Raw genomic sequence first — 26,953 nt, 5'->3', positions numbered from 1 at the left:
GAACAAACAATTCTAAAATTTGTATGGAACCACAAAAGATTCTGAAGAGCCAAAACAAATTTGAAAAAGAAAAGCAAAGCTGGAGGTACCACAATTCCAGACTTTAAGTTATATTACAAAGCTGTAGTAATCAAAACAGTAAGGTAGAGGCACAAAAATAGACACCTAGATCAAAGGAACATAATAGAAAACCTAGAAACAAACCCCTGATTATATGGTCAATTAATCTTTGACAAAAGAGTCAAGAATATCCAATGGGAAAAAGACTGTCTCTTCAGCAAATGGTGTTGGGAAAACTGGACAGCAACATGCAAAAGAATGAAACTAGACCACTTTTTTACACCATACATGAAAGTAAACTCAAAATGGATTAAAGGCCTAAGTGTGAGACCTGAAACCATAAAAATCCTTTAACAGAGCACAGGCAATAATTTCTCTAACAACATCTTTCTAGATAAGTCTCCTGAGGCAAGGGAAACCAAAGCAATAATAAACTATTGGGACTGTATCAAAAGAAAAAGCTTCTGTACAGTGAAATAAACAATCAATAAAACTAAAAGTCAACCTACAGAATGGGAGAAGTTATTTGCAAATGACATATCTGATAAAGGTTAGTATCAAAATTATATAAAGAACGTGTATAACTCCACACAAGGAAAACAAAAAATCCAATTTAAAAATGGGCAGGGGGTGCCTGGGTGGATCAGTTGATTGGGCATCTGACTGTTGGTTTTGGCTCAGGTCATGATCTCATGGATCATGGGATCAAGCCCCATGAGGAATTCTATACTTAGAGGGGAGTCTGCTTGAAGATTCTCTCTTTCTGCCCCTCCCCCCACTCATGTGTGCACTTTCTTTCTCTCTCTCTAAAATGAAAAATAAAAATATTTTAAAAAATAAAAAAATGGGAAGAAGACATGAACAGATATTTTTCCAAAGATGGCACCCAGATAGTCAACATAAACATGGAAAGCATGGTTATAAACTTTTGATTTACTTTAGTGCTTTCCAAGAAGGGAAAGAAGCAGGTCAATATTGACAAGGGAGATATCAATTAACAGCATTTAGGGTCTGATTACTATTAATGGGCAAGGTCTTCCTGAACATTTGTGGTTCAAGTAGAAATGGGAAGTCCGTCAAACCAAAGGTAAACTAGGTATTGGAGAACCAGAATACTCAAAAAAGGAGGAGTTTTTTTGTTTTGTTTTGTTTTTTTTAATTTCAGAAGGAGCATGCTCTTGTTTAAATGCCATATTGTGGCAAGCATGCTGTTCAATTTCATCATTGTTCTTAGTTGCTAAATCCCCAGAGGGCAAAGTATGGCAGCTGTAAAAATATATCAAATATTCAATTAAAATTTTGTGTTGGTGTTAATATGTTTATCTATCTTGTCATTTTAAAAAATCACAATTTATTTTCTCTGCACATTTCTCATAACTTGTTACTCTAATCCTCCCATTACCTGCTTGACTTGTGCTGTTTAATTGCAGAATTCTTGGCTTTCATTTATTTGTGGTAGGTTTTATCAAAATGTGGAGTGAAATATTATCCTCTTCATACTTAACAGTAAAATGTGCAGAAATGTAACATTTTCCTAGTGGATATGAGATCAGCCATTGCACATTATGCTCTTCAAAACACAACTAGGGTAGTCATAGAGCACATATTCCATGACCCAAGGTAATTTCCAAATCTACATATCTTGAAATAAGCAGGACAGGAAGCCTGTTTTTGGTTGAGATGTTTGAATGTGAGTGAATAGGAATTTTCCTTCTGTTAATTCTCCTGTTTGGTTAAAATTGATATTTTTAGATGATTCAGTAAGAAGAGAAACAGGAAAGAATTAATAACATGAGACTTATAAAGGAAAAGCAAGCATAGATGTTAGAAATTTCTTAGGCAAAAAACAGTATTTTCTCTTTTGAAGACAGACTTATAGTTTCTTTGATTTGAGATTTTGTTTAATAGCTTCTATAATGGCTGCACCATGACTCTGCATCAAGATTTCAGCATGAATAACAACCTGTTCGTGTTTCATTTAGCTCCAAATGAGAAATTCTGTCTTTTATTGTTTTAGGAAATTAGTTTGTGTATTATTGCTCCTGGAGCTTTATAATTAATCACTAAAGGTTATGGCTGTGGAGAGTTTGTGGGAAATGGATGCCTGAATGATTATAATTGTAGCTGTCAAATCAGAAATATAGTTATACAGCAGCAGGTCCTTTTTTTTATTTTTACTATAACAAAGACTTCAAGGGTTGCCCATTTAGAAATAAATGCAAGTATAAATAAACAGACTATTTTTCAACCACATTGCTTGCTTACTTCAGTAAGAACTGTGCACAGTGACTTCCTCTAGAGAATCCAAGATGATAATCATGTAAATCTTTATCCTCTGAGTCCCTGCTTGTTCTGACTTTTGTGTTGGTTTAACTTCTGAGCAGATGTTGAATATTTTGCCTTTTAGACAATATAGTTTATAGTGGAAAGAATCAAATTATATATGGTTGATTAACTTGCAAAGTTGAAACAGAAAATCCCAAAGTTACCTTCATTCTTTATGTTATCCAAACACCTCATTAGATATGGAGCAAGATGGTTCTAGAGAATCAAGTGAAACATGCTTGTTTTTACTGGATCCTGATATCAAGAACCGGTTTTATTTTATTTTATTTATTTATTTTTAATTTTTTTTAATTATGTTATGTTAGTCACCATATGGTACATCATTAGTTTTTGATGTAGTGTTCCATGATTCATTGTTTGCATATAACACCCAATACTCCATGCACTAGATACCTTTTCTCAGAGAATTATGAACTTAGGGCACTTTATCCACCTTACTTTCATGCCTATGACCCCTTAAGAATGAATGTAACCAGAAGAACCCATTGGTTTGTTTTGTTTGTTTGTTTACTTGTTTTCCCATTTTTTAATTTAAATTCAATTAGCCAACATATAGTACATCATTAGTTTCAGATGTAGTGTTCAATAATTCATCAGTTGTGTATAACATCCAGTGTTCATCACATCACGTGCCCTCCTTAATGCCCATCACCCAATTACCCCATCTCCATCCACCTCCCCTCCAGCAACCCTCAGTTTATTTCCTATAGTTAAGAGTCTACACCCAATGTGGGGCCCAGACTCACAATCCCTAAGATTAAGAGTTGCTTGCTTTACCAAATGAGGCAGCCAGGCTCCCCCAGAACCCATCGTATTTTTAAAGACCCTTCTAAAAACTTATTCTAGGCATAAGCAACTCTGACTAATGGAGAATTATTTATTATGTCTACTCTTAATTACTCATGTAGTGGATTAAGAATTTGTTCTGTCAGTGTTATTAAGGCACTTTGTATAAAAACACCTCCAAGTTAAGCCTAAGCATTATCTCTTTTTTACAATGAATAATTTGAAACAATGTGATCTTTCCTTATTGATCTTATTTGTCAGACTATAATCATTCTTTTTCTTTATTCTTAATACTTCTCTTTCCTCCTGCTGCCAGCTAGACCATTAATTTGAGCAAAGGGCAGAACTCCACTTCTGAGGAAAATCTAGCCAGTGTTGCATCTACTGTCTTGATTCCTACATGTTATGCTTTTTAAGCATTTTTGTGTTTTTATACATTAATTCTAAATATGTATTTCTACTACAGTTTGCTCTGTTTGTGATTTGAACAAGTCCCTTTCTATTTTTGTGCCTTAGTTAAAGTGAAGGATTTTGTGATAATCATTATTGTTTTTGAATTCTAATCCTTATTTCTATGATATGTGAATATCTTTCTGTCCCCATTATCTGTTTGTGTTGTTTTTATTTAATGGGTACTCTCCTGACTCTAGTGCTCTGAAATTCCATACCATTTATTTCTTATTGTGTCTTCCATTTAACAATGTCACTTCAGAATCTGAACCCATTGTCAGAAGGTTTAGTCTAGTGTCACCTGATCAAAATGTTCTATGTTTGTGTTTAAGACACTGATACAAATGTTTGACTACCCTTGGGATCTAGGAGATATTTTGTATCATCACACCAGATTGACATTAATTCAAGGGTGGCCACTCTTTGAGTGCTCCTCTCCTGCTTTCTGGGAACTCTCTCTAGCCATGTGATCTGCCTGAATTTTCACACTTTATTGATGAGCCAATTGTTTAGACTGGTCTCAAAAGCTTGATAAAGTCAAAATAAATTACATTTATTGCTTCCCCTCTATCCTCAGGCTGTCATTCTGTCACAGAAGGAAATTAGATTCATCTGACAAGTCTTGATCTTTAGGAAGTTATGCTGGGTGTTACCCACCACACTGTTCTCTTCAAGGTATTTGCAAATCGATTTGCATTTTAGTCTAGAAAACATATATTTTCCTTACAGATTAAACACAAACAGTTGACAAACAACAGAAAAGGAAAATATAAGCAATAGCTCTTAAACTATACCAAGAAAAATAGGATTTTAATTCCTTTCTCTAAAATCTTCGGAGAAATTGTTGTAAATGAGTTGTCATGTATATATTACTTGGGAGATTGTGTTCATAAATGGGGTTTACAATAGCTAACTAATGGTATATTTTATTTTATTTCTTTTTTTTAAAGATTTTATTTATTTATTTGTCAGAGAGAGAGAGAAAGAGCACAAGCAGGAGGAGCAACAGGCAGAGGCAGAGGGAGAAGCAGGCTCTTTGCCAAGCAAGGAGCCTGATGCAGAACTCGATCCCAGGACCCTGGGATCATGACCTGAGTGGAAGGCAGATGCCTAACTGACTGAACCAACTGCCTTCCACTCAGGTCATGATCCCAGGGTCCTGGGATCGAGCCCCACGTCGGGCTCCCTGCTCAGCAGGAAGCCTGCTTCTCCCTCTCCCACTCCCCCGGCTTGTGTTCCCTCTCTCGCTGTCTCTCTCTCTCTGTGTCAAGTAAATAAATAAACAAATCTTTAAAAAAATAAAAAGTAAAATTTTGTAAATGAATTAGAACTTGAAAAAAATTTCAATAGTAATTTGCTTAGTTTATTACCGTGCCAGATTTCAAAAGCTGATTTACAGCAGATATCTACCTCTTAAGAGTATATGTGTGTGTAAAAAATTAAAATAATAGTCATCATACAATGTCATTTTTTATTTCTATTTCTTTTATAAAGGACAGTTTAATATGCATAAAGTTTTAGAGTTGGGAACATTAAATATTATTCCACATTTAATGAATGTTCACATTCAGTGTACATATTAGTGTAAGGGACATGGAAATAATCACTATTTTTTTCTAAATTGTAATTCTCTATGGTTCTATGATACTTGGATATCATTATTACTGCAGTATGAATATGACCAGTGTATGTGATGACCTATTGCATGCATTGAACTCAAGTTCAATAAATACTTGTGTCTTTAATGGGAAGTTAAAAAGTTTGTTTTTTTTTTTTTTAAGATTTTATTTATTTATTTGCGAGGGAGAGAATGAGAGACAGAGAGCACGAGAGGCAGGAGGGTCAGAGGGAGAAGCAGACTCCCCGCTGAGCAGGGAGCCCGATGCGGGACTCTATCCCGGGACTCCAGGATCATGACCTGAGCCGAAGGCAGTCGCTTAACCGACTGAGCCACCCAGGCGCCCCAGGAAGTTAAAAAGTTTTTAACCATCCAAAGTGAGTTTTTTTTTGTCTTGAAAAATCAGCTTTTATTATACAGAAATCTTGGAAAGTAATTGTTCAGAATGTTTATTATTTTGTGTCTCAGATTAATGTTAGTGCAAATATTCTTCTGTACATTGGAACTAGAAAACAATTATATAACATTTCTTTGTTGAAATATAATTGACATATAACATTATATTAGTTTCAACTATAGAGCGTAATGATTTGACATTTGTATATGTTGTGAGATCACCACAATAAATTTAGTTAACACCTGTTATCATACATAGTTATAATTTTTTTTCTTGAGATGAGAACATTTAAGATTTACTCACCTAGCAACTTTCAAATATGCAATATACTATTATCAGCTATAGGCAACATGTTGTACATTACATCACCATGACTTATTTTATAACTGGAAGTTTGTACCTTTTGTACCCCTTCACCCATTTTTCACGTCACACAAACCCTGCCTCTGGCAAACACCAATCTGTTTTCTGTATCTATGAGCTTAATTGTTTTGTTTTTCAGATTCCACATGAAGTGAAATCACACAGTATTTGTCTTTCTCTATCTGATTTATTTCACTTCACATAATGCCATCAAAGTCCATCCATGTTGTCACAAAGTGAATTTTTTATTAGTTTTATTAAAGTATAATTCACATGTAACAAAATTTACCCTTTTAAAATGTACAACTTGATGGTTTTACTATATTCATAGATTTGTGTAATTATCACCATTATCTAATTCCAGACATTTTTCATTACCTTCAAAAGAAACCCTGTGACCATTAGGAGTCATTCCCCAGTTCTCCTCCAACTCCCCCGCCGTATATAGTATGTGACCTCTTAGGTCTGGCTTCTTTAACTCGACATAATGTTTTTTCTTTTTTCTTTTCTTTTCTTTTTTTTTCTCTTCTTTCTTTTATTTTCTTTTGGTTTTGTAAATTTTTATTTTAATTCCAGTTAACACACAGTGGTATATTAGTTTCAGGTGTGCAATATAGTGATTCAACAATTCCATACATCATCTGGTGCTCATCACAAGAGCACTCTTTATTTTAATTTTTTTTAAAGATTTTATTTATTTATTTATTTGAGAGAGAGAGCAAGCACAAGAGGGGGGAATGGGAGAGGGAGAAGCAGACTCCCTGCTGAGCAGGGAGCCCGATGCGGGACTCGATCCCAGGACTCCAGGATCATGACCTGAGCCGAAGGCAGTTGCTTAACCAACTGAGCCACCCAGGCGCCCGACAAGAGCACTCTTTAAATCCCATCACCTATTTAACCCATCCCACATCACTCTCCCCTCTGGTAACTGTCAGTTCTTTATAATTAGCAGTCTGTTTCTTCGTTTGCCTCTCTCTCTCTTTTTTTTCCCCCTTTGCTCATTTGTCTTGTTTCTTAAATTCACATATGAGTGAAATCATATGGTATTTGTCTTTTTCTGACTGACTTATTTCTCTTAGCATTATACTGTACAGCTCCATCCATGTTGTTGCAAATGGCAAGATTTCATGCTTTTTTGTAGCTGAATAATATTGCATTGTAAATATGCATGAGGTATATATATATATATCACATCTTCCTTATCCATTCATCAATCAATGGACACTTGGGCTGCTTCCATATCTTGGCTAGTGTAAATAATCCTGCTATAAACATAGGGGTTCATGTATCCCTTTGAATTAGTGTTTTTGAATTCTTTGGGTAAATACCCAGTAATGCGATTGCTGGATCATAGGTGGTTGGTTCTATTTTTAACATTTTGAGGAACCTCCATACTGTTATCCAGAGTAGCTGCACCAGTTTATATTCCCACCAACAGTGCAAGAGGGTTCCTTTTGCTTGTCAACACCTTGTTTCTTGTGTTACTGGTTGTTGATTTTGTCAACACCTTGTTTCTTGTGTTACTGGTTGTTGATTTTAATCATTGTGACGGGTGAGGTGATATTTCATTGTAGTTTTGATTTGTATTTCCTTGATGGTAAGTGATGATGAATATCTTTTCTTTATATATATATATATATATATATATATTTAAATTTAAATTTAAATTCTAGTTACTTGACATACAGTTCAATATTGGTTCAGGAGTAGAGTTCAGTGGTTCATCATTTACATATAAAACCCAGTACTCATCATAACAAGTGTCCTCCTTAATACCCATCACCCATCTATCCCATCCCCCACCCATGTCCCTCCATCAATTTTCAATTTGTTCTTTATAGTTAAGGGTCTCTCATGATTTGTTTCCTTCTCTCTCTCTTTTTCCCCCTCCTGAATGTTGATCCATTTTGTTTCTTAAATCCCATATATGAGTGAAATCATATGCTCTTATGCTAAGGGAAATAACTCAATCAGAGAAAGACAAATACCAGATGGTAAGTGAAGATGAACATCTTTTTATGTGTTTGTTGACCATCTGGATATCTTCTTTGGAAAAGGTGTCTATGCCTTCTGCCCATTTCTTAATTAGATTATTTGTTTTTTGGGTGTTGAATTTTATAAGTTCTTTGTATATTTTGAATACTAACCTTTTATTATATAAGTCATTTGCAACTATCTTCTCCCATTACATAGGTTGCCTTTTAGTTTTGTTGATTGTTTCCTTTACTGTGCAGAAGTTTTGTTGTTGTTGTTGTTGTTGTTTTTGTTTTACTCCCAATAGTTTATTTTTTATTTTTGTTTCCCTTGCCCCAGAAGACATATCTAGAAAGAAGTTGCTATGGCCAATGTCAAAGAATTTAATACCTGTATTCTAGGATTTCTATGGTTTCTGGTCTTACATTTAGGTTTTTCATCCATTTTGAATTTGTTTTTGTGTATGGTGTGAGAAAGTGGTCGTTACTTTCTTTTGCATGTTGCTGTCCAGTTTTCCCAACACCATTTGTTGAAAAGACATTCTTTTTTCCCATTGGATATTCTTTCCTGCTTTGTCAAAGATTAATGACCATATAGTTGTGGGTTCATTTCTGGGTTTTCTATTCTGTTCCACTAATCTATGTATCTATTTTTGTGCCACTAACATCGTGTTTTGATTAGTACAGTTTTGTAATATAACTTGAAGTCTAGAATTGTGATGTCTCCAGGTTTGGACTTCTTTTTCAAAATTTCTCTGGCTCACTGGGGTCTTTTAAAGTTCCATACAAATTTTAGAATTTAAAATTGTTTGTTCTAGTTCTGTGAAAAATGCTGTTGGTGTTTTCATAGGAATTGGATTAAATGTGTAGACTGCTTTGGGTAGTATAGACATTTTAACAATATTTGTTCTTCAAATGTTTTTCCATTTCTTTGTGTTGTCTTCAATTTCTTTCATCAGTGTTTATTAGTTTTCAGAGTACAGATCTTTTACCTCTTTGATTAAGATTATTCCTAGTATCCTATTATTTTTGGTGCCATTGTAAATGGGTTTTTTTAATTTGTCTTTCTGCTGCTTCATTATTGGTATATGGAAATGCAATAGATTTCTATACATTGATTTTGTGTCCTGGGACTTTACTGAATTCATTCATCAGTTCTAGCAGGTTTTTGGTGGAGTCCTTCGAGTTTTCTATATATAGTATCATGGCATCTGCAAATAGTGAAGGTTTTATTTCTTCCTTACCAATTTAGATGTCTTTTATTTCTTTTTGTAGTCTAATTGTTGTGACAGGGGCTTCCAGTACTATGTTGAATAAAAATGGTGAGAATGGACACCCTTGTCTTGTTCCTGACCTTAGAGGAAAACTCTCAGGTTTTTCCTGTACAGGATAATGTTAGCTGTGGGTTTTTCATATATGGCCTTTATGATGTTGAGGTATTTTCCTCTAAACCTACTTTGTTGGTTTTTTTTTTTTATCATGAATAGATGTTTTACTTTATCAAATGCTTTTTCTGTATCTACTGAAGTGATCATATGGTTCTTATCTTTTCTCTTATTGATGTGATGTATCACATTGATTGATTTGTGAGTATTGAACCATGCTTGTAATCCAGGAATAAATCCCACTTGGTTGTGGTGAATGATTTTTTTTTTTATGTATTGTTGAATTCTGTATACTAGATTTTATATGCTAGTATTTTGTTGAGGATTTTTGCATCTATGTTTATCAGGGATATTGGCCTGTAACTTGACATGTTTTCAAGCTTCACGCATATTGTAGCATTTATCAGTACTTCTCTGCTTCTAATGCCTGAATAATATTCCATCATATAAAAGCAGTATATTTTGTTTCATCATTCATCTCTTGATGGACATTTAAATTGTTTCTACTTTTTGCCTATTATAAATAATGCTGCTATCAATGTTCATGTGCAAGATTTTAGGTGGACATATGTTTTCATGTCTCTTGGGTATATAGTAGAAGTGGAATTACTGGGTCAAATAGTAACTCTATGTTTACTATTTTGAAGAAATGCCAAACAATTTTTTGAAGTGGCTGCAACATTTTATATTCCCAAAGTGAAATTTATGGATTATATATCCACAGATTGGTTTCAAAAATTAGATTGTAATTTATCATACATTTACTGGATACTCTGTACTTTGTACTTTGTTGTCCAGATTTCATGATATTCCAACATTATAATTCCCCTTTTTATAGGAAAGCTGATCCTGCTGGATAGCAGAAACTCCAGTGTCCGCAAGAATGTGGAGAATAGCAAAGATTGTGAATTAAAGAGTTTTTAAGAAGTGTTATATGATAGTTTAGTTGATGTAGGGAGAGAGGAACTGACCTCTGACTTTTTTAAAGTTTATAGTATATCAATATGCAACAGGGAAATAAATCATACCACAAAGGGATCATTCCAGCAGCATTTCATCAAAACCAATGCTTTTGTACAATCTTTCTAGAATTAGCCTAGCATTCCAACCCTTGCCTACTGGTCACAGGTGGAGGTAAGATTGTTTAAGGAACAAAAGATTAGTCCAAGAAGAGTGCAAAGAGTATTAGTACCAGGGATAAACACATGACTATTTGACTCCAGGAGTAGGGGGAGGGTTTCACAAGATTTTCCTGCTGAAATAGCATGAACATGAGCACAAGATGAGAAGAAGTTACATATTGGGAAGTTTGTCAGTGGCTGAACTATCTTAAGATACATTGTTTATGGATTCAGGTATGTCCTTAAGGGAATTATTATCCTCTTAGGACTTTTCCTTTCTCTCCTGGCTTACAATATGGAAAGACAAAAGCCTCAATTTTAAACCTTAAAATAGTTAAATAAGAACCCTTTCAAGGAAATTATCACACCCAAAATTACACACACACATTTTTTTTACTAGGCGAAAAACTTTATTAATCTTGTTTCAAACTTTATTCCCAGGCTTCTTCAGCTTAATTAGCTGCAAAGAATGAATTGTGCATAAGTAAAAAACTGAAAAGACCAGCAGTGTCCAAGGGGCTTGGGCTTAAAAAATATTAGAGATCTAGATTTTATCAGATCTATGAACAAGTTTTTAAAAAGCACCCATAAAATAGCAGCTCCCAGTAACTTTTTCAAGTTTTATTTTGTTCCAAAGTTGACTCAGTTCAGTTTACTTCATTCTTGGAAGCTTCATCAAAATTCTCCACAAGATCTAGAACTTCATCATCATCCTCCTCTCTGGTAGCAAGTGGTGCTTTTCCATCTGCAAATTATTTGGGCAGAGCTTCAGCCAGTCTTCTTAAACTAGTCGGACTGTCTGTAGCAAGTTGGCTTAAGATACTGGGTAGCATTTCTGTCAGCTGCTTTGTCTCAGCATGGCCTGTAACAGTGAAAGTTTTCACTGCCAGGGATGCCTGAACTGTAGGGTTGTTAAAGTCGGTCACTGTTCCTTGGTTTGTGAACATATTCACTTCAACACCAGAGATATTGTTTACCCCTAACTTCTTTAAGAAGGACTGAAGTTTTGTGTTTTTTTAAAAATCATCTGCTGTAGTCATTCTATGAACCACCTTCTTTTGGCGAGAAGTTCCTTTCCCACCAATGCACATTTGTGCTTGCAATTTGGCAAGTTTCTCCTGGTTCATGATAGTTTCTTTCATCTTGTTGGGGTGGAAATGGGACCATGTGGGCACTAGGATAGGTACTCAGGGGGTCTAGGAGGACAAGTTGAGATGAGGTGCACACACACGGGGACACAAGATGGCAGCTAGAGGGCACACACACACATTTATAAATATGTGTTATACACACATACATATAAGCATATATATTATGTTAATGATAAAAGGATAATGCTTAACCATAGGTAATTATTTATCAAAACACCCTGACTATATTTCTGCTTAAATTTTAATAATAAATAAGCAGTAAATATATATGTAAGAAAAATGAAAAACAAAAACAAAAACAAAAAAAAACACCTGAGTACATACAATGAAAATCAGTCACTCTCCGGGAATAAAAAAATAAAGTTGGAAAAACTTTCTAGAAATCTCAACTAAGGCCACTGACTCTTAGTGTAGAAACTCAATATAGAAACTTAATGTAGGTATTCACTGTAGGAAATATTTATTTCACTCATGTGTGAGAGTTTTGGTTTCTGACTTACTGAGGGAAGTTGATTGGACATGGATTCTCAAAGAATATTTTTTCCTTTAGCAAAATCAGATTTAATTAATCAAGTAATATAAGACTTCACCAGAGCTGCTTTTATCTGTAAGATGATTTCATGGTCTCTGGGAAATCACAATGTTTCTGGCATTTCCAAATCTCTTAGTACTTGTCTAATGCAAAGTACAAAGTTCATTTTAAATTTTCCTGGGTATTATAATTTTCACATTTATCAGTTGTTTACATATTAGTGTGAATGAAAGTGTGAGTTGGTGCTGATGAAAGGAGGGAGTTCCCTGGGGAAAGCCTAATGGACAGAGACTGTGTATAACTAGGAGAAAAGAGGAGATTTGGGGGCCCAAATACTTAACTACCTGTTTCACATTTTACCTCTTTTTTGAACCCAGAACATTTTCTAAGGAAAGGTATTTTTAAATTTTATTGAAGATGCTTGACTTCTCTTTCTTGCCAACAAAATGAAAGTCATTTCACAAGGATTATTCTCCATGTGCAAATTGAGTCCATGTCTACTTTACCTGATGCATTCCCAGACCAGGTTTCTTTTTTGATTTGAATCAGATTGTCAAGCCTCTCTAGCTGGGTCATGAATAGTTACAAGTTCCTCCTCTAGGTGATCATTATAAGATCCAAATATGTATCTTAAATGGCTTGCAGAAATTTGCAAAGAAACCTTTAGAACCCCCTAGGATGTATTTACATCTAAATCATTTTTAACCATGAGACAAAAGTTCTTTTCTCCAGATGCTCAAGGTTTACATTTTATGGGGCAGCAGTTTCTCTGAAAAATATATACCTTATTCTAAAAATAGAGCACAAATTGCTCTTCTCTTCAGACTTTCTGACTTTAGACTATTTTATACTGCTGGGACATAATCAATGGAAGAACATCAGTGCATTGTCCTGGTTTCATAAAGAACTTTCATAAAGTCCTGCTTTCATAAAGGACTAAGTAAGGAACAAAGCATTTGTTTTCCTTGTGTAGGCTCTGCAGTTAACATGCATGATTTAATGAATGTGTTTTTGCTTTCCCAAGACAGATACCAAGTAGTACTACATATTTCAGTGGTATTTTCTTAGAAGTTCAAAAGTTTTGAGTGTAGACCTTTTATCTTCGAAGGGGACGTAAGAAGGGTGACATTTGAGGAATCAAGAGAATCGGGAAAAATATCCTGTTATAAAGTTTTATTGTTTTGTAACTTTTTTTTTTCTGACTGTATTTGCCATGGAGTTTTTCTTATAAATGTAATTCCTTCATAATCTGTTTAAAAAACCACAAATACATCACTCAGAAGGATATTTAGGGAACCATGAAGAAGGGGAAAAAAACTCATTGGTTTAATGGAATGCTGTCAAGTCAAATCAGCATCATGAACGACACTGGGGTAGAACTGATACTTTTGCACTGACATGTTAGAAGAAAAGCCCATGCATTATTTAGAAAACTCAGAAATCTGTCAGCTGTATGATTGCCAAGTTAGCAGAAGCAGGAGGATGCTGCTCAAGTTGAAAAGAAATGCATAGGCACAGATCCATATTGTAACCTTTCATGTTCTACACCCACCATGAATAGTCAGCTATTATGCAGTCAGCATTTTTTAGTTTTTCTCTGTTAAATTTTCAAGGTCTTCAAAAGGCAAAAGAGGTAGGTCTTTTATTCTAAAAAAGCAAAATGTATAGGCTGTTATTTTAGTGTTAAAGATGATAAGACCAAAGAAAGACTTTTTCATCTTTGTAAGTGCTGTGCAGATTTCCCAGGAGTGTTTTGGGGTTGTTAAGGTATGTATTATTTTCACACATTTATCGCATGAACAAAGTATTTTCTTAATTATTTTCTTTTCAACAAACAGGAGAAAACACTTTGTTTTAGTGCTTTAACCACACTAGCACATCATTTATAAACATGGAAAGTTTTATTCTCTACTAATATAAATATGATATATACACATCAACATTTTCATTATTTTTAAATACATATTGCCAAAATATAATTATTGACCTCATCATGACCTTATGTTACTCCTGTGAGGCAAGTAAAAAGCCAATACTCTTCCTGTTATCATAGAAAAGAAAAGCACAAACAAATCCAGTGCCTTCCTTAAAGTTACGCACTTTCATAATAGGAGAAAGTTAGTGGTAATAGAAACATGACTTTTATGCTTTCAGTCTAGTGATTCTAGTGTTTTCTATGCTATGGTTATACCATGACTTTTCACTGTAAGTCACTGTGCATTTATAAGTTTAATTGTCTCTACATCAGAACATTTAATAAAAATCTTCTATTCCTTATTAGCTTAATAAAATCTTCTATTTTAATAAAACAGTTTCTATTTCATGTTAGCTGCTAATTTATAGTCAACGAAGAAAAAAAAACACATAACTAGCTAACCAGGAATAATGGCAGAAAATTGGAAAATAAGGTTTTTGGTGTCACTATATTTTGGAAATATCTCAAGACAAGTTGTAAAAGTTGAATTGCTAATGATGGTGGTCTAGTTTAAAATTGCACCTTACTTTGGTATAAAATTATAAACTTTTTGATATTACTATTGGAAATAATGCATAGGAGTAATTTTTTTAAAGATTTTATTTATTTATTTATTTATTTGGGGGGGCAAAGAGAGAGGGAGAGAGAGAGAATCTCAAGCAGATTCTGCACTGAATGTGGAGCCCAACATGGGGCTTGATCTCATGACCCTGAGACTATGATCTGAGCTGAAACCAAGAGTTGGGTGTTTAACTGACCGAGCCACCCAGGTGCCCCTAGGAGTAATTTATAGAACACACGTTATCCCCTGATCTCTGGGTCTTTAGCCTTTCTATGGGGAGACATGTGCATACTTTAGCATATTGATGGTTAAACTTTCTTTTTGTAAGCTCTTGTGGGTTTTGTGTTCCATAAAGGACCCCTTTGGTAGGAGTATCGATTTACACTTTTTTTTATTTTCAGAAAACTCATAATTATCACCATTATCTGGAAGTTCTACTGACAAAATCACAGTAAGTGAAACACTCAGGGAGCTCAGCTGATATTTTCAGTCTACCTGTGGAATGGTCTGAGGTCTAAATCACCACTTGTACCTAGCTCTTGTGTTTCTTAGTGATGTTTCCAAGTCTATCCTTTCCTTTTTCTCTTCACCATCCTCTTTTTACTACATTTCTGAGCTGTGTCTACTTTTGGAATTAACTGCTGGATATATTAATAACATTTCATATACTGCAATAATGTTTCTGGAAGTGTGTGAGACAGAGAAAGAGAGAGGAAAGAGAAAAAGAAGAGAGACATGTCTCTCCTAGGCAAAATCTTCCTGACTATTTCTGATTATTTCCCATTTTGGATTTATCAATACCTGTTATAGTTATTTATAAAAATGCATTTGGTACATACTTCACTTTATAAAGTATTTGTGTGGATTGTAGATACATTTACAATCTACATAAATTGTAGATTACATTTGATCAGGCTGAATCCCTGCCTTCAAGCAAGAAACAAGAACTGTCAAGATAGTTTGGAAATGAGGAAAAATAAGAGGATGCATTTGAAACTAAGTTGCAAGTTTGCAGAGGAAGCCAAATGATTATTGGATGTTGGGAGATCTGGGTTCTAGAACCATGTCTGCCAAGAAACAATTCTCTTCTTATAGCTGACCCTCAGTTTTTTGTGGGTTTTTTTTGTGGGTTTTTTTTTTTGATATATAAAAATAAGAAGTGGAAATAGATGACATTTAAGGTCAATAACAGCTATGGTAATTCTACCTTTGGGTATAGGATAACTGGTTATTCTGGCACTCTAATTTCAGAAGGGAGCAAGAGGAGTGTTCTATACATATGTAAGGGTGGCCATTTAGTTCAGAGACTGCCTATAAATAAATCTTAGAAAACTAATAACCCAGATATGGTTTGATTGTCAGCTCTCTGTTTCTTTTCTAGAATTCTAGTATAACTAGAATAAAAAAAAAGAATACATCTTCTTAATAAACATTAGATAATGCTGAATTGCTATGTAATGCATCTCAACAACACATGGCAAAAAAAAAAAAAAAAATAGCCCTTGTCCAAAACCTCCTATCCCCACAATAAAAGGGTAAAATCATTAATATATGATGGAAGAAGAATTGGGCTTATCATTGTTCTTGAAAGAGTTAAAACTGAAATGAGAAACCTTCCCTCTCCTTTACTTATAGAACCAGATCAATTATATTTATCTTCCTTCAGTTTAGAAAAGCTCTGATCTCCATGAACTATATGGCTTAACATACTATGAATAAGAAAACATTAAAGGTCTCATTGGACTATCTAAACAGACTTTCCATAAAAAAAGCTGTAACTAAATAAAATGCTATCGATTGTGTACTTCAGTCATTCAGCAATACTTCAGGGTATAGTCCTCCCTGGAAGCATTGATGTTAATGGGCATGGCATACATTCATTGAAAGGAAATATATACCTCTTAGTTTGTATTTCAGCCATTTAGGCATATTGTATGATCTACTTTACTTGATTTATCTAGTCTATAACCTTTCTTGCATTCTAAAAACTGGCACTGCATTCTAATAGCAGAAAAAAAATCTTTGTCTCATTGAATCAGAATTACCTACTTGCAAGTAATCCATTTTCATATGTAAGCTTTGTTGTACCAAATTTCCTTTGAAGTATGTAGAACATGTCTTTGTAGAGTACAAGGACATACCTCCAGGCACCTGCCAAGTAATAGGGAAGGAACCTTTCAGTTTCTTGTTATTTTTACTATAGGAACTAAATGCAGTGGAACAAAATCTAATGACAAAATGCAAGTAGCACAGTTAAATTGTTTAGAATGAAGCATTTTTACATGTCTATCACCTTGTTGATCTTCCAGAAATTTAGAGTACAGAGGTCTAAATCTTCAAAGCTTGAAAAACAGGTGGAACATAAACTAATCTTCATTTTTTCTCTATCATCTTACAGCAGCACTAATGGAAATGTATTTTGTTTAATGACTCTGAAATCCTGTTTGTAATTAGATGTGGGAATTGGTCTTACTTTGTAACAGATGATACTGGAATAATAATATGAGAGATGCTACACTGAGACCGCTATCTTCCTAAATCTATATCATTTTTCATTTTATTGACAGGAGATGTGTGCAAGAACAAAGAAATTGATTTTAAAAAGGAAGAAAATAAGTTCTAATAAAAACTTCCAATCCAAGTATTTTAGTGTTACTTTTAATATACTGACTGTAGTGGGAGTAGGAAAAGGCATGCACCTTGTGTTTAATTTTAGGAAACAAGGGTTTTAGATTTGTTGCTTTGTTCCTGATAATAATCTTTGAATGTTATTGCAAAGACTAAATAGAGAAGTTTAATTAAGTGCCAGAGACCATATTACTGAAGCATGTGTTATACGTTAGTATGATCACACAATACTACCTTCACACACATCAATACCTTCTTTTAAAGAAAAATTTTATCTTCAAACAAAGAATGTAAAGACTGGACAGACTGAGTGCAACAGCTATTCTGTACATCATGTTCTTCATTGTCAGTAAATGCTACTGTCACAAATAATTCTGGTCACTAAAGATTTAGTAATGTTTGTAGGTCTTAGATCTTTTTCCATTTAATGCTAATGGACTCCAGGAGCCACAAAAAGCCTTAGAAAGAAACGTATTATAGATAGGTTTCATCTTCCCTTCAAAACATATGTATTATTGATATTTATGGTAATAAGAATGCTTGGACACTTTCTTGGAGATTTTGATTAGTACATACTTAATAGTATATGATGATCAATTTAGTTGTTACTACATTCCTTTGCTTTCTAATTCATGTGTTAGACTCTTCTTAGTAGATCCAAGACTTGGCAAAAGAGAAAAAAATACTGTGAAGCACTTCCTTGGAAGTTCAAATTTGTTTAGCAATTTAGCTCACAAAGCAGTTTCACACTTACTTATTTCCTTTGATTATCATAAAAATTCCGTAAAGTAAGTAGAACAGGTATTATTATCTTCTTGGTAGTTGAAGAAACCAAAGCCCAAAGAGGCTCAGCAATTTGGCTAAGTTCAAATAGATAGTATATAGTCAAATACATTACTTTCAACTCCAAAGCCAACATTCTTCCATGGCAAAATAACTCATGGTGAAGAAATTAAAGCGATAACACATATGGTTTCATCAATATGCAGGTTAATAGATTTTGGCGACTTCATAATGGGTAGGAATACAATGTAATTAGAAAGGAAATTTCCCCAAACAGTGGGTTCATGACTCTGCTCACGTTGCAAAACAATGGAGTAGATTTCAATTTGATGATGGTGAACATAATCTTTATTTGCTATGATAACTAGCATTTTTTTCATGAAATTTTAGACCATCACTGGGTTCCCTACTCTTTTCATGCAAAAGAAATCAAAGACCATATCAGTGAAAAAGCAAAAATTATAAAATTCTTGTTTCTTAAGATTAAAAACAAGGGATGTGCAGTTTACTGCCCTTCTTGCAATATATTGCAAACACCAACATGTATATATTGGAGTTTATCATTAGATTTTCTTTTTTTTTTTTTTAAAGATTTTATTTTTTATTTATTTATTTGACAGAGAGAGACATAGCAAGAGCAGGAACACAAGCAGGGGGAGTGGGAGAGGGAGAAGCAGGCTCCCCGTGGAGCAGGGAGCCCGATGTGGGGCTCGATCCCAGGACCCTGGGATTGTGACCTGAGCCGAAGGCAGACGCTTAACGACTGAGCCACCCAGGCGCCCAATTTTCTTTTTTTACTTCTTAAAAACAATGCTTTGTTATTGGCATGCATAATATGTTAGCTATAAGGGCTAATGAAATAACCCGTTTGAGTTCAAATGTACAAACTAACTCTAGGGATTCTAGCTGCTTCATTATGAAATACTAGAAAGCTCCTTATACTTATGCAGCAATGTGATAATTGTTCAGTTTTCCTGTTTATATTCATTAGCCTAGAGCAGTCTCATACATAAAGTTGGTATGATAAATATGTAAAGGATAGATCAATTGTATCAACTTTGGTAGATGTTTCTGGAACATAGTTGGTAGCCAAATAAATATTTACTGGATGCTGATTATGTAGTATGCCATTTCATTATATATATAATATCGAAAGTCCTATGGATTAATATACTGTAGGACATACTGTAATTCCTCTGTCTTCATTATTGACAAAAATTATTTTGCCAATTAGAAACAAAGAACCACATTCCCCTGCAACGTTCAAAATAAATACATAAATGGAAATTTTATAACTAACATTGTTTTGTCTTCTAAACAACCTACAGGAAAGTATGCTTAAAGATAAAATAGCTAAAATGAACAATTCTGTAATAAGTTTTGATTTAGAAGCTGTTGTGATTTACTACTGCAAGAAAAGTCAATCAGTCTATTACAGTAGTTTCTTAACAATGGATTATTTTGGATAACTTCCAATTTGAAAGACAAGCTTTGTCTTAGGATGGGAGCATTAGTACAGGGAAATTCAGGTATTAGGCATGGCAGGTAATATAAAAAAGTGATCATAGAGAATTTGGAGAAATTTTAAAAAACTGAAAGTACTAGATTATAAGATCTAAACTTTTTATTTTTCATGTTTATATTTAAATTCATAGTTAACAGATAGTGTGATATCAGTTTAAGGAGTAGAATTTAGTGATTCTTTACTTACATAAAATACCCAGTGCTCATCACAACTATCCTCCTTAATACTGATCACATATGTAGCCCACCCCCCCCCCCCCCACCCCCCCACCAGCAACCCTCAGTTTGTTTTTTACACTCAAGACTCTCTTTTATGGTTTGCCTCCCTCTCTTTTTTTCCCTTTCCCTTACGTTCATCTGTTTGTTTCTTAAATTCCACATATGAGTGAAATCATATGATATTTGTCTTTCTCTGACTGACTTATTTCGCTTAGCATAATACACTCTAGCTCATCCATGTCACTACAAATGGCAAGATTTCATTCTTTTTGATGGCTGAGCAGTATTCCATTGTATGTGTACATACCACTTCTTTATCCATTCATTTATCAATGAATGGGCACTTGGGCTCTTTTCATAATCTGGCTATTGTTGATAATGCTATTAACATATTAACATCAGGGTGCATGTGCCCCTTCAAATCAGTATTTTTGTATCTTTTGGGTAAATACCTACTAGTACAATTGCTGGGTCATGGGGTAATTCTATTTTTAACTTTTTGAGGAATCTCCATACCGTTTTCCAGAGTGGCTGCACCAGTTTGCATTCCCACCAACAATACAAGAGGGTTCCCTTTTCTCCACATCCTCACCAGCACCTGTTGTTTCTTGTGTTGTTGATTTTAGCTATTCTAACAGGTGTGAGGTGATATATCATTGTAGTTTTGACTTCTGTTTCATTGATAATGAGTGATGTTCATAAACTTTTCATGTGTCAGTTGGCCATCTGGATGTCTTCTTTGAAAATATGTATTCATGGCTTCTGCCCATTTTTTATTGGATTATTTGCTGTATGGGTGTTGAATTTTATAAGTACTTCATATATTTTGGATACTAACCCTTTATAAAATATGTCATTTGCAATTACTTTCTCTAATTCCTTAGGTTACTTTTAGTTTTCTTTATTGTTTCCTTTTCTGTGCAAAAGCTATTTATTTTGATGAACTCCCAATAGTTCATTTTTGCTTTTGTTTCCCTTACCATCTGCAATGTGTCTAGTAAGACATTGCCACAGTCCATGTCAAACAGGTTGCTGCCTCAAGGATTTTGATAGATTCCTTCTCATGTTTAGCTTTCATCCATATTGAATTTATTTTTGTGTTTTGTGTAAGAAAGTGGTTCAGTTTCATTCTTCTGCATGTGGCTGCCCAGTTTTCCAAACACCATTTGTTAAAGAAACTGTCTTTTTTCCATTGGATATTCTTTCCTGGTTTGTCAAAGATTAGTTTACCATATAGCTCTTGGTCAATTTCTGGATTTTCTATTCTTTCCATTGATCTGTGTGTCTTTTTTGTGCCAGTACTATAGTGTTGATGACTACAGCTTTGCAATATAACTTGTGCTGCCTCCAGCTTTGTTTCTCTTTTTCAAGATTGCTTTGGCTGTTTGGGGTCTTTTGTGGTTCCATACAAATTTTAGGATTATTTGTTATAGCTCTGTGAAAAATGCTGGTAGTATTCTGATAGGGATTACATTAAATGTGTACATTGCTTTGGGTATTATAGACATTTTAACAATATTCTTCTACTCCATGAGCATGGGATGTTTTTCCATTTCTTTGTGTCATTTCCAATTTCTTTCATAAGTGTTCTATAGTTTTTAGAGTACAGATCTTTTACCTCTTTGGTTAGGTTTATTCCCAAGTATCTTATGTATTTTGGTGCAATTGTACATGGGATGGATTCCTTGAACTCTCTTTCTGCTGCTTCATTATAGGTGTATAGAAGTGCAATAGATTTTTGTACACTGATTTTGTATCCTGTGACTTTGCTGAATTCATGTATCAGTTATAGCAATTTCTTGGTACAGTACCATGTTGTCTGAAAATAATTAAGTTTGAGGGGCTCATGAGTGGCTCAGTCAGTTAAGTGACCAACTCTTGGTTTCAGCTTAGGCCATGATCTCAGGGTAGTGAGATTGAGCCTTGCATCAGGCTCTGCACTCAGTAGGGAACCCAAGCACTACTTGGGTTTCTCTCTCCCTCTCTCTCATCCTCTCCTGCTTGTGCTCTTTCTCTCTAAAATAAATAAATAAGGAAGGAAGGAAGGAAAAGAAAGAAAGGAAGAAGGAAATTATAAAGAAAGAAAGGAAGGAAGAAGAAGAAAGATGAAAGAAGAAAGAAAAAGAAAGAAAGAAAGAAAATTAAAAGAAAGCAGAAAGAAAGAAACTTTGACTTCTTCCTTGCTGATTTGGATGCCTTTTACTTCTTTTTGTTGTCTGATTGCTGAGGCTAGGACTTCCAGTACTTTATTAAATAACACTGGTGAGAGTGGACATGACTGTCTTGTTCCTGACCATAGAGGAGAAGCTCTCAGTATTTCCCCATTAAGGATATTAGCTGTGGGTCTTTTGTATATGGCCTTTATGGTGTTGCATATGTTCCCTCTATCCCTACTTGTTTGGGGGCTTTCATCAAGAATGGATGTTGTATGTTTTCAAATGCTTCTTCTGCATCTATTGAGAAGATCATATGGTTTTTATCCTATCTTTTATTAATGTGGTATATCATATTGATTGATTTGCGAATATTGAACCACCCTTGCAGCCCAAGATTAATCCCACTTGATCATGGTGAATGATTCTTTTAATGTACTGTTGGATTCGATTTGCTAGTATTTTGTTGAGAAATTTGCATTCATGTTCATCCAGGATATTGGCCTCTACTTCTCCTTTTTAGTGGGGTCTTTTCTGGTTTTGGAATCACAGTAATGCTGGCCATGTAGAATGAGTTTGGAAATTTTCCTTCCATTTCTATTTTTGGAATTGTTTGAGAATAATATGTATAAACTCTTCTTTAAATGTTTGGTAGAATTCCCCTGGGAAGCCATCTGTTCCTGGACTTTGTTGGGAGATTTGTGATTACTGATTCAATTTCTTTGCTGGTTATGGGTCTGTTCAATTTTTCTATTTGTTCCTGTTTCAGCTTTGGTAGCTTGTATATTTATAAGAATTTGTCCATTTCTTCCAGATTGCCCAATTTGATGGCATATACTTTTTCATAATATTTTCTTATAGTTGTTTGTATTTCTGTGGTGTTGGTTGTGGTGTCTCCTCTCTCATTTGTGATTTTATTTGTGTCCTTTCTCTCTTCTTTTTGACAAGTCTGGCTATGGGTTAATCAATTTTATTAATTCTTTCAAAGTGCCAGCTCCTAGTTTCATTGATCTGTTCTACTGGGTTTTTTTTCTATATTATTTATTTCTGCTCTAATCTTTATTATTTCCCTCCTTCTTCTGGCTTTAGGCTTCATTTGTTGTTCTTTTTCTAACTCCTTTAAGTGTAAGGCTGTATTTTTGAGACTTTTCTTGCTTCTTGAGGTAGGCCTGTATTGCATTTATCCTTCCTCTTAGGGCCACTTTTGCTGTATCCCAAAGGCTTTGTACCATCATATTTTCACTTTAATTTGTTTCTATTTTTTTTTAAATTTCTTATTTAATTCCTAGTCAACCCATTCATTCTTTAGTAGGATGTTCCCTACCTTCATGTATTTGTGTTATTTCCAATTTTTTTTTTTTTTTGTGGCTGACTTCATATTCATAGCATTGTGTTTGGAAATATGCATGGTATGATCTTAATCCTTTTGTATATGTTGAGGCCTGATTTGTGACCCAGTATGTGATTTATTCTGGATAATGTCCCATGTGCACTCTAAAAGAATGTGTATTCTGCTGCTTTAGGATAGGATTCTTAATATAGCTGTTAAGTCTATCTGGTCAAGCATGTGATTCCAAGTCTTTGTTTCCTTGTTGATTTTCTCTTTAGATGATCTGTCCATTGAAGTAAGTGGGGTGTTAAAGTCCCCTATTATTATTGTATTATCAATGAGTTTCTTTATGTTTGTTATTAATTGTTTTATATATTTGGGTGCTCCAAGTTGGGGACATAAACACTTACAATTGTTAGATCTTGTTGGATAGACCCCTTTGTTTTGATATAGTGCCCTTCTCCATCTCCTGTTAGTCTTTGGTTTAAATCTAGTTTGTCTGATATAAGTATTGGTACTTTATGTTTCTTTTGAGGTCCATTTGCATGATAAATTGTTCTCCATTCCCTCACTTTCATTCTGTAGATATCTTTGGGTCTAATATGAATCTCTTGTAGCATATAGATTATTCTTTTTTTTTTTCCATTCTGATACCCTATGTCTTTTTTTTTTCTTGCTTAAAATAGCTAAAGTTGCTTCCATTATTGCAATTAACTGACTCATATGTCAGTCAAAAATTAATAAGGGAAAAATATGGTTGCTAGTATTTTTTATACTTTTTTAAAATTATTATGTTCAATACCTTATGTCTTTTGATTGGAGCATATAGTCCATTTACTCTCAGAGTGATTACTGATAGATATGAATTTATTGCCACTGTATTACCTGTAAAGTTGGTGTTTCTGGAGATTTTCTCTGTCTTTGTTGCTTTTGGTCTTTCCTTACCACTCAAAGAGCTACCTTTAATATTTCTTGCAGGGCTAGTTTAGTAGTCACAAACTCCTTTAGATTTTGTTTGTCTAGGAAACTCTTTATCTGTCAGGAATGGACAGCAATCCCTGTACTGATGGATGAAAGATTACTCCAAACTTTGCTGTGAAAGAGAGGAGAAGGCAAGAGGCTCAATGCTCAGACCCTTTGCTTTTTTTTGTTCCCGCTTTTATTGGTCCTTCAGGATAATCACAAATCCTTATCACTGTTTCTCAAACATGTGATGTATGACAATGGGTCTTACTGGAACTGGGAGGATCTGTTTACAGGAAAGATACGATATGCTAATCTGCATATCCTGTGAATTCTGCTAAACATAGCCTAAGGGACAATGCATACATCTCTTAGATCATAGGGTGGCTATTTGAGCTAAGAAAGCTTCGGGGAAGACAACTGCCGGCAGCATTCCAAAGATAAAGTGGTCATGCAAGCCTCGGCCTCGGCATTCCAAAGGCCTACGCCTTTTCCCAAAACCTTCCCTCGCCCTCAGCAGCCTCCATGCTGCATTTTAGCAACCCAGGTATTATGGTTGATTTCATGCTCTACATTAACCCCAACATTTATCTCTTCTTCTATTATGAATGGCAGCCTTTTTGGATATAATATTCTTGTCTGCGTATTTTCCCATTCAGCGTGTTGAATATATCATGCCACTTTCCTCTTGCCTGCCAAGTTTCTGTGGAGAGATCTCCTGGTAACTTAATTGTATTCCCTTATAATTTAGGGATTTCTTTTCTTTTGCTGCTTTTAGGAGTTTTTCCTTATCTCTGTATTTTGCAAATTTTACTACGATATTCTTGGTGTTGTCCTGCTTTTCTAGATTTTGATGGGAATTCTGATGGGAGTTTTGATGGGAGTTCTCTCTGTCTCCTGGATTTGGATGTCTGTTTCCTTCCCCAGATTAGGAAAATCTTTTGCTATAATTTGCTCAACTAAGCCTTCTACTTCTTTTTCCCTCTCTTCTACTTCTGGGATTCCTGTGGTCTAAATGTTTTTAAGCTTCCTAGAATCCCTGAGTTCCCTAAGTCTACATTCGTGATCCAATACTTTTCTTTCCCTCTTTTTTTCATTTTCATTATTTTCTATAATTTTATCTTCTATATCAGTTATTCATTTCTCTGCTTCTTCCATCCTTGTGGTCATTACATCCAGTCAGTTTCACATTTCAGTTATAGCACTTTTTATTTCATCCTAATTTTTAGGATTAGACACCAGCTCCCTGGTGTCTTCTATGCTTTTCTCAAGTCCAGCTAGTAACCTTAAGATTGCTGCTTTAAATTCTGGGTCAGGAATATTACTTATATCTGTTTTGATTAGATCCTTGGCCATGAACTTTTCCTGGTCCTTCTTTTAGTATGATTCTTCCATCTTGGCATTTTATCTAGGTCTCTGTCTTCTTTTGTGTGTTAGGAAAGCCTGTCATGTTTTGTGCTCCTGAGAGTAATGGCTTTATTAAGAAGAGGTCATATACTGTCCAGGGCCCAGTGCTTCAAGAAGTGTCTCTGATGTATGCTGTGTGCACTCTGCTGCTGTGTTTTGACTTCCCTTTCTCTCAGGTCAGTTCTCTATATGGTTCCTCCTTACTTGCCATGGAGAGTGTTTGGACCTTGTCTAGAGTGTGGTAAGTTTTAAATAGGTGTGTTCTGGTCCACTTGTTAAAAGAGGCCTGATCCTATTTCCATTAGAACTGAAGCTTTGCAGTGCTCTATGGTCAGTTTACTTTATATGCACAGGGTGTTTGTGCTGTTCTTCTGGGGGAGGGGCCTGATGCTCTGGTTCTCAGGCACACTTGCCTTAGTAAAGAAGCACCTGCAGTGCACAGGTGAGGCATAGCTTGGTGTAAATGGCTCAAACCTCCACTGTTGGCTCTGTTCTGCTCACTGAAGTCCGTCCATGCTGATGGGTGGGGGAGAAAAATGGCACCAGCCCTCTCCCTTGCTTTTGCTTCTGTCCACTGTCCAGAAAGCCCTCACAGAAGATCAAATCATCTTTCTTCATGTGTCCCAGGTGTCCCTCAGATCCCTGCCTTAACCCTTTCTATGTCCGGACCATCTGCATACCTGGCATCACTGTGCACCTCTGCTGTATCTCATAAACACAGGCTGAGTTCTAAAACGCCAAGCTTTAAGGACCTGGTGCAGTGAGGATCCATGCTAGCCTTCTAGGGGAGGAACTTGCCACACAGGGGCTGGTGCCAGTTTGTCCCAGAAGGGCAGTTGCACCAATATGCAGGAGTTGAGTTTAGAGTAAAGCACAGCAAAAGGCCTGAGTCCAGGTTAGCTGCCCTAGGCAGGTGTCTCTACCCTTAAGCTTAAGGGGTGTGGTAGCACAAAGGCGCCCACCAGCTCTTTTGTCCTCTGAGAGGCAATACCACCTTTCCCAGATGCACTCCAAGAAGGGGGAACTATCCTCTCAGGGGGTGTCTCTAATGGCACCATCTGCTCCTGGGACTCTGCTGTCCTCCACAGGAGCATCATTGCAGTGCCCATCAGGCTCACCACCAGCCATGGTGCAGACTTCTAAACTGCAGTCTTTGTGGTCCATTGCTTGTAAAACTCATGATAATCAGCCCCTCTAGTTTTCCCAGTCAATGGTTTTGGGGAAGTG

The 26,953-nt window shown here is 35.2% G+C and overlaps 1 protein-coding gene and 1 pseudogene across 1 annotated transcript in view; one reads left to right on the top strand and one right to left on the bottom strand.

Annotated features, from left to right (window-relative positions):
• Nucleotides 1-26,953, top strand: part of DACH2 (dachshund family transcription factor 2) — a 990,389-nt gene that overhangs the window by 721,307 nt on the left and 242,129 nt on the right. The window lies entirely within an intron of this gene.
• LOC123323370 lies at nt 11,147-11,641 on the bottom strand (annotated as a pseudogene).

This window comes from Neomonachus schauinslandi, chromosome X, assembly GCF_002201575.2.
Source record: "Neomonachus schauinslandi chromosome X, ASM220157v2, whole genome shotgun sequence".
NCBI classification, from domain to species: Eukaryota; Metazoa; Chordata; class Mammalia; order Carnivora; family Phocidae; genus Neomonachus; species Neomonachus schauinslandi.
The sequence above is the reverse complement of the archived record's forward strand: the minus strand, read 5'-3'. Positions and strand labels throughout refer to the sequence as shown.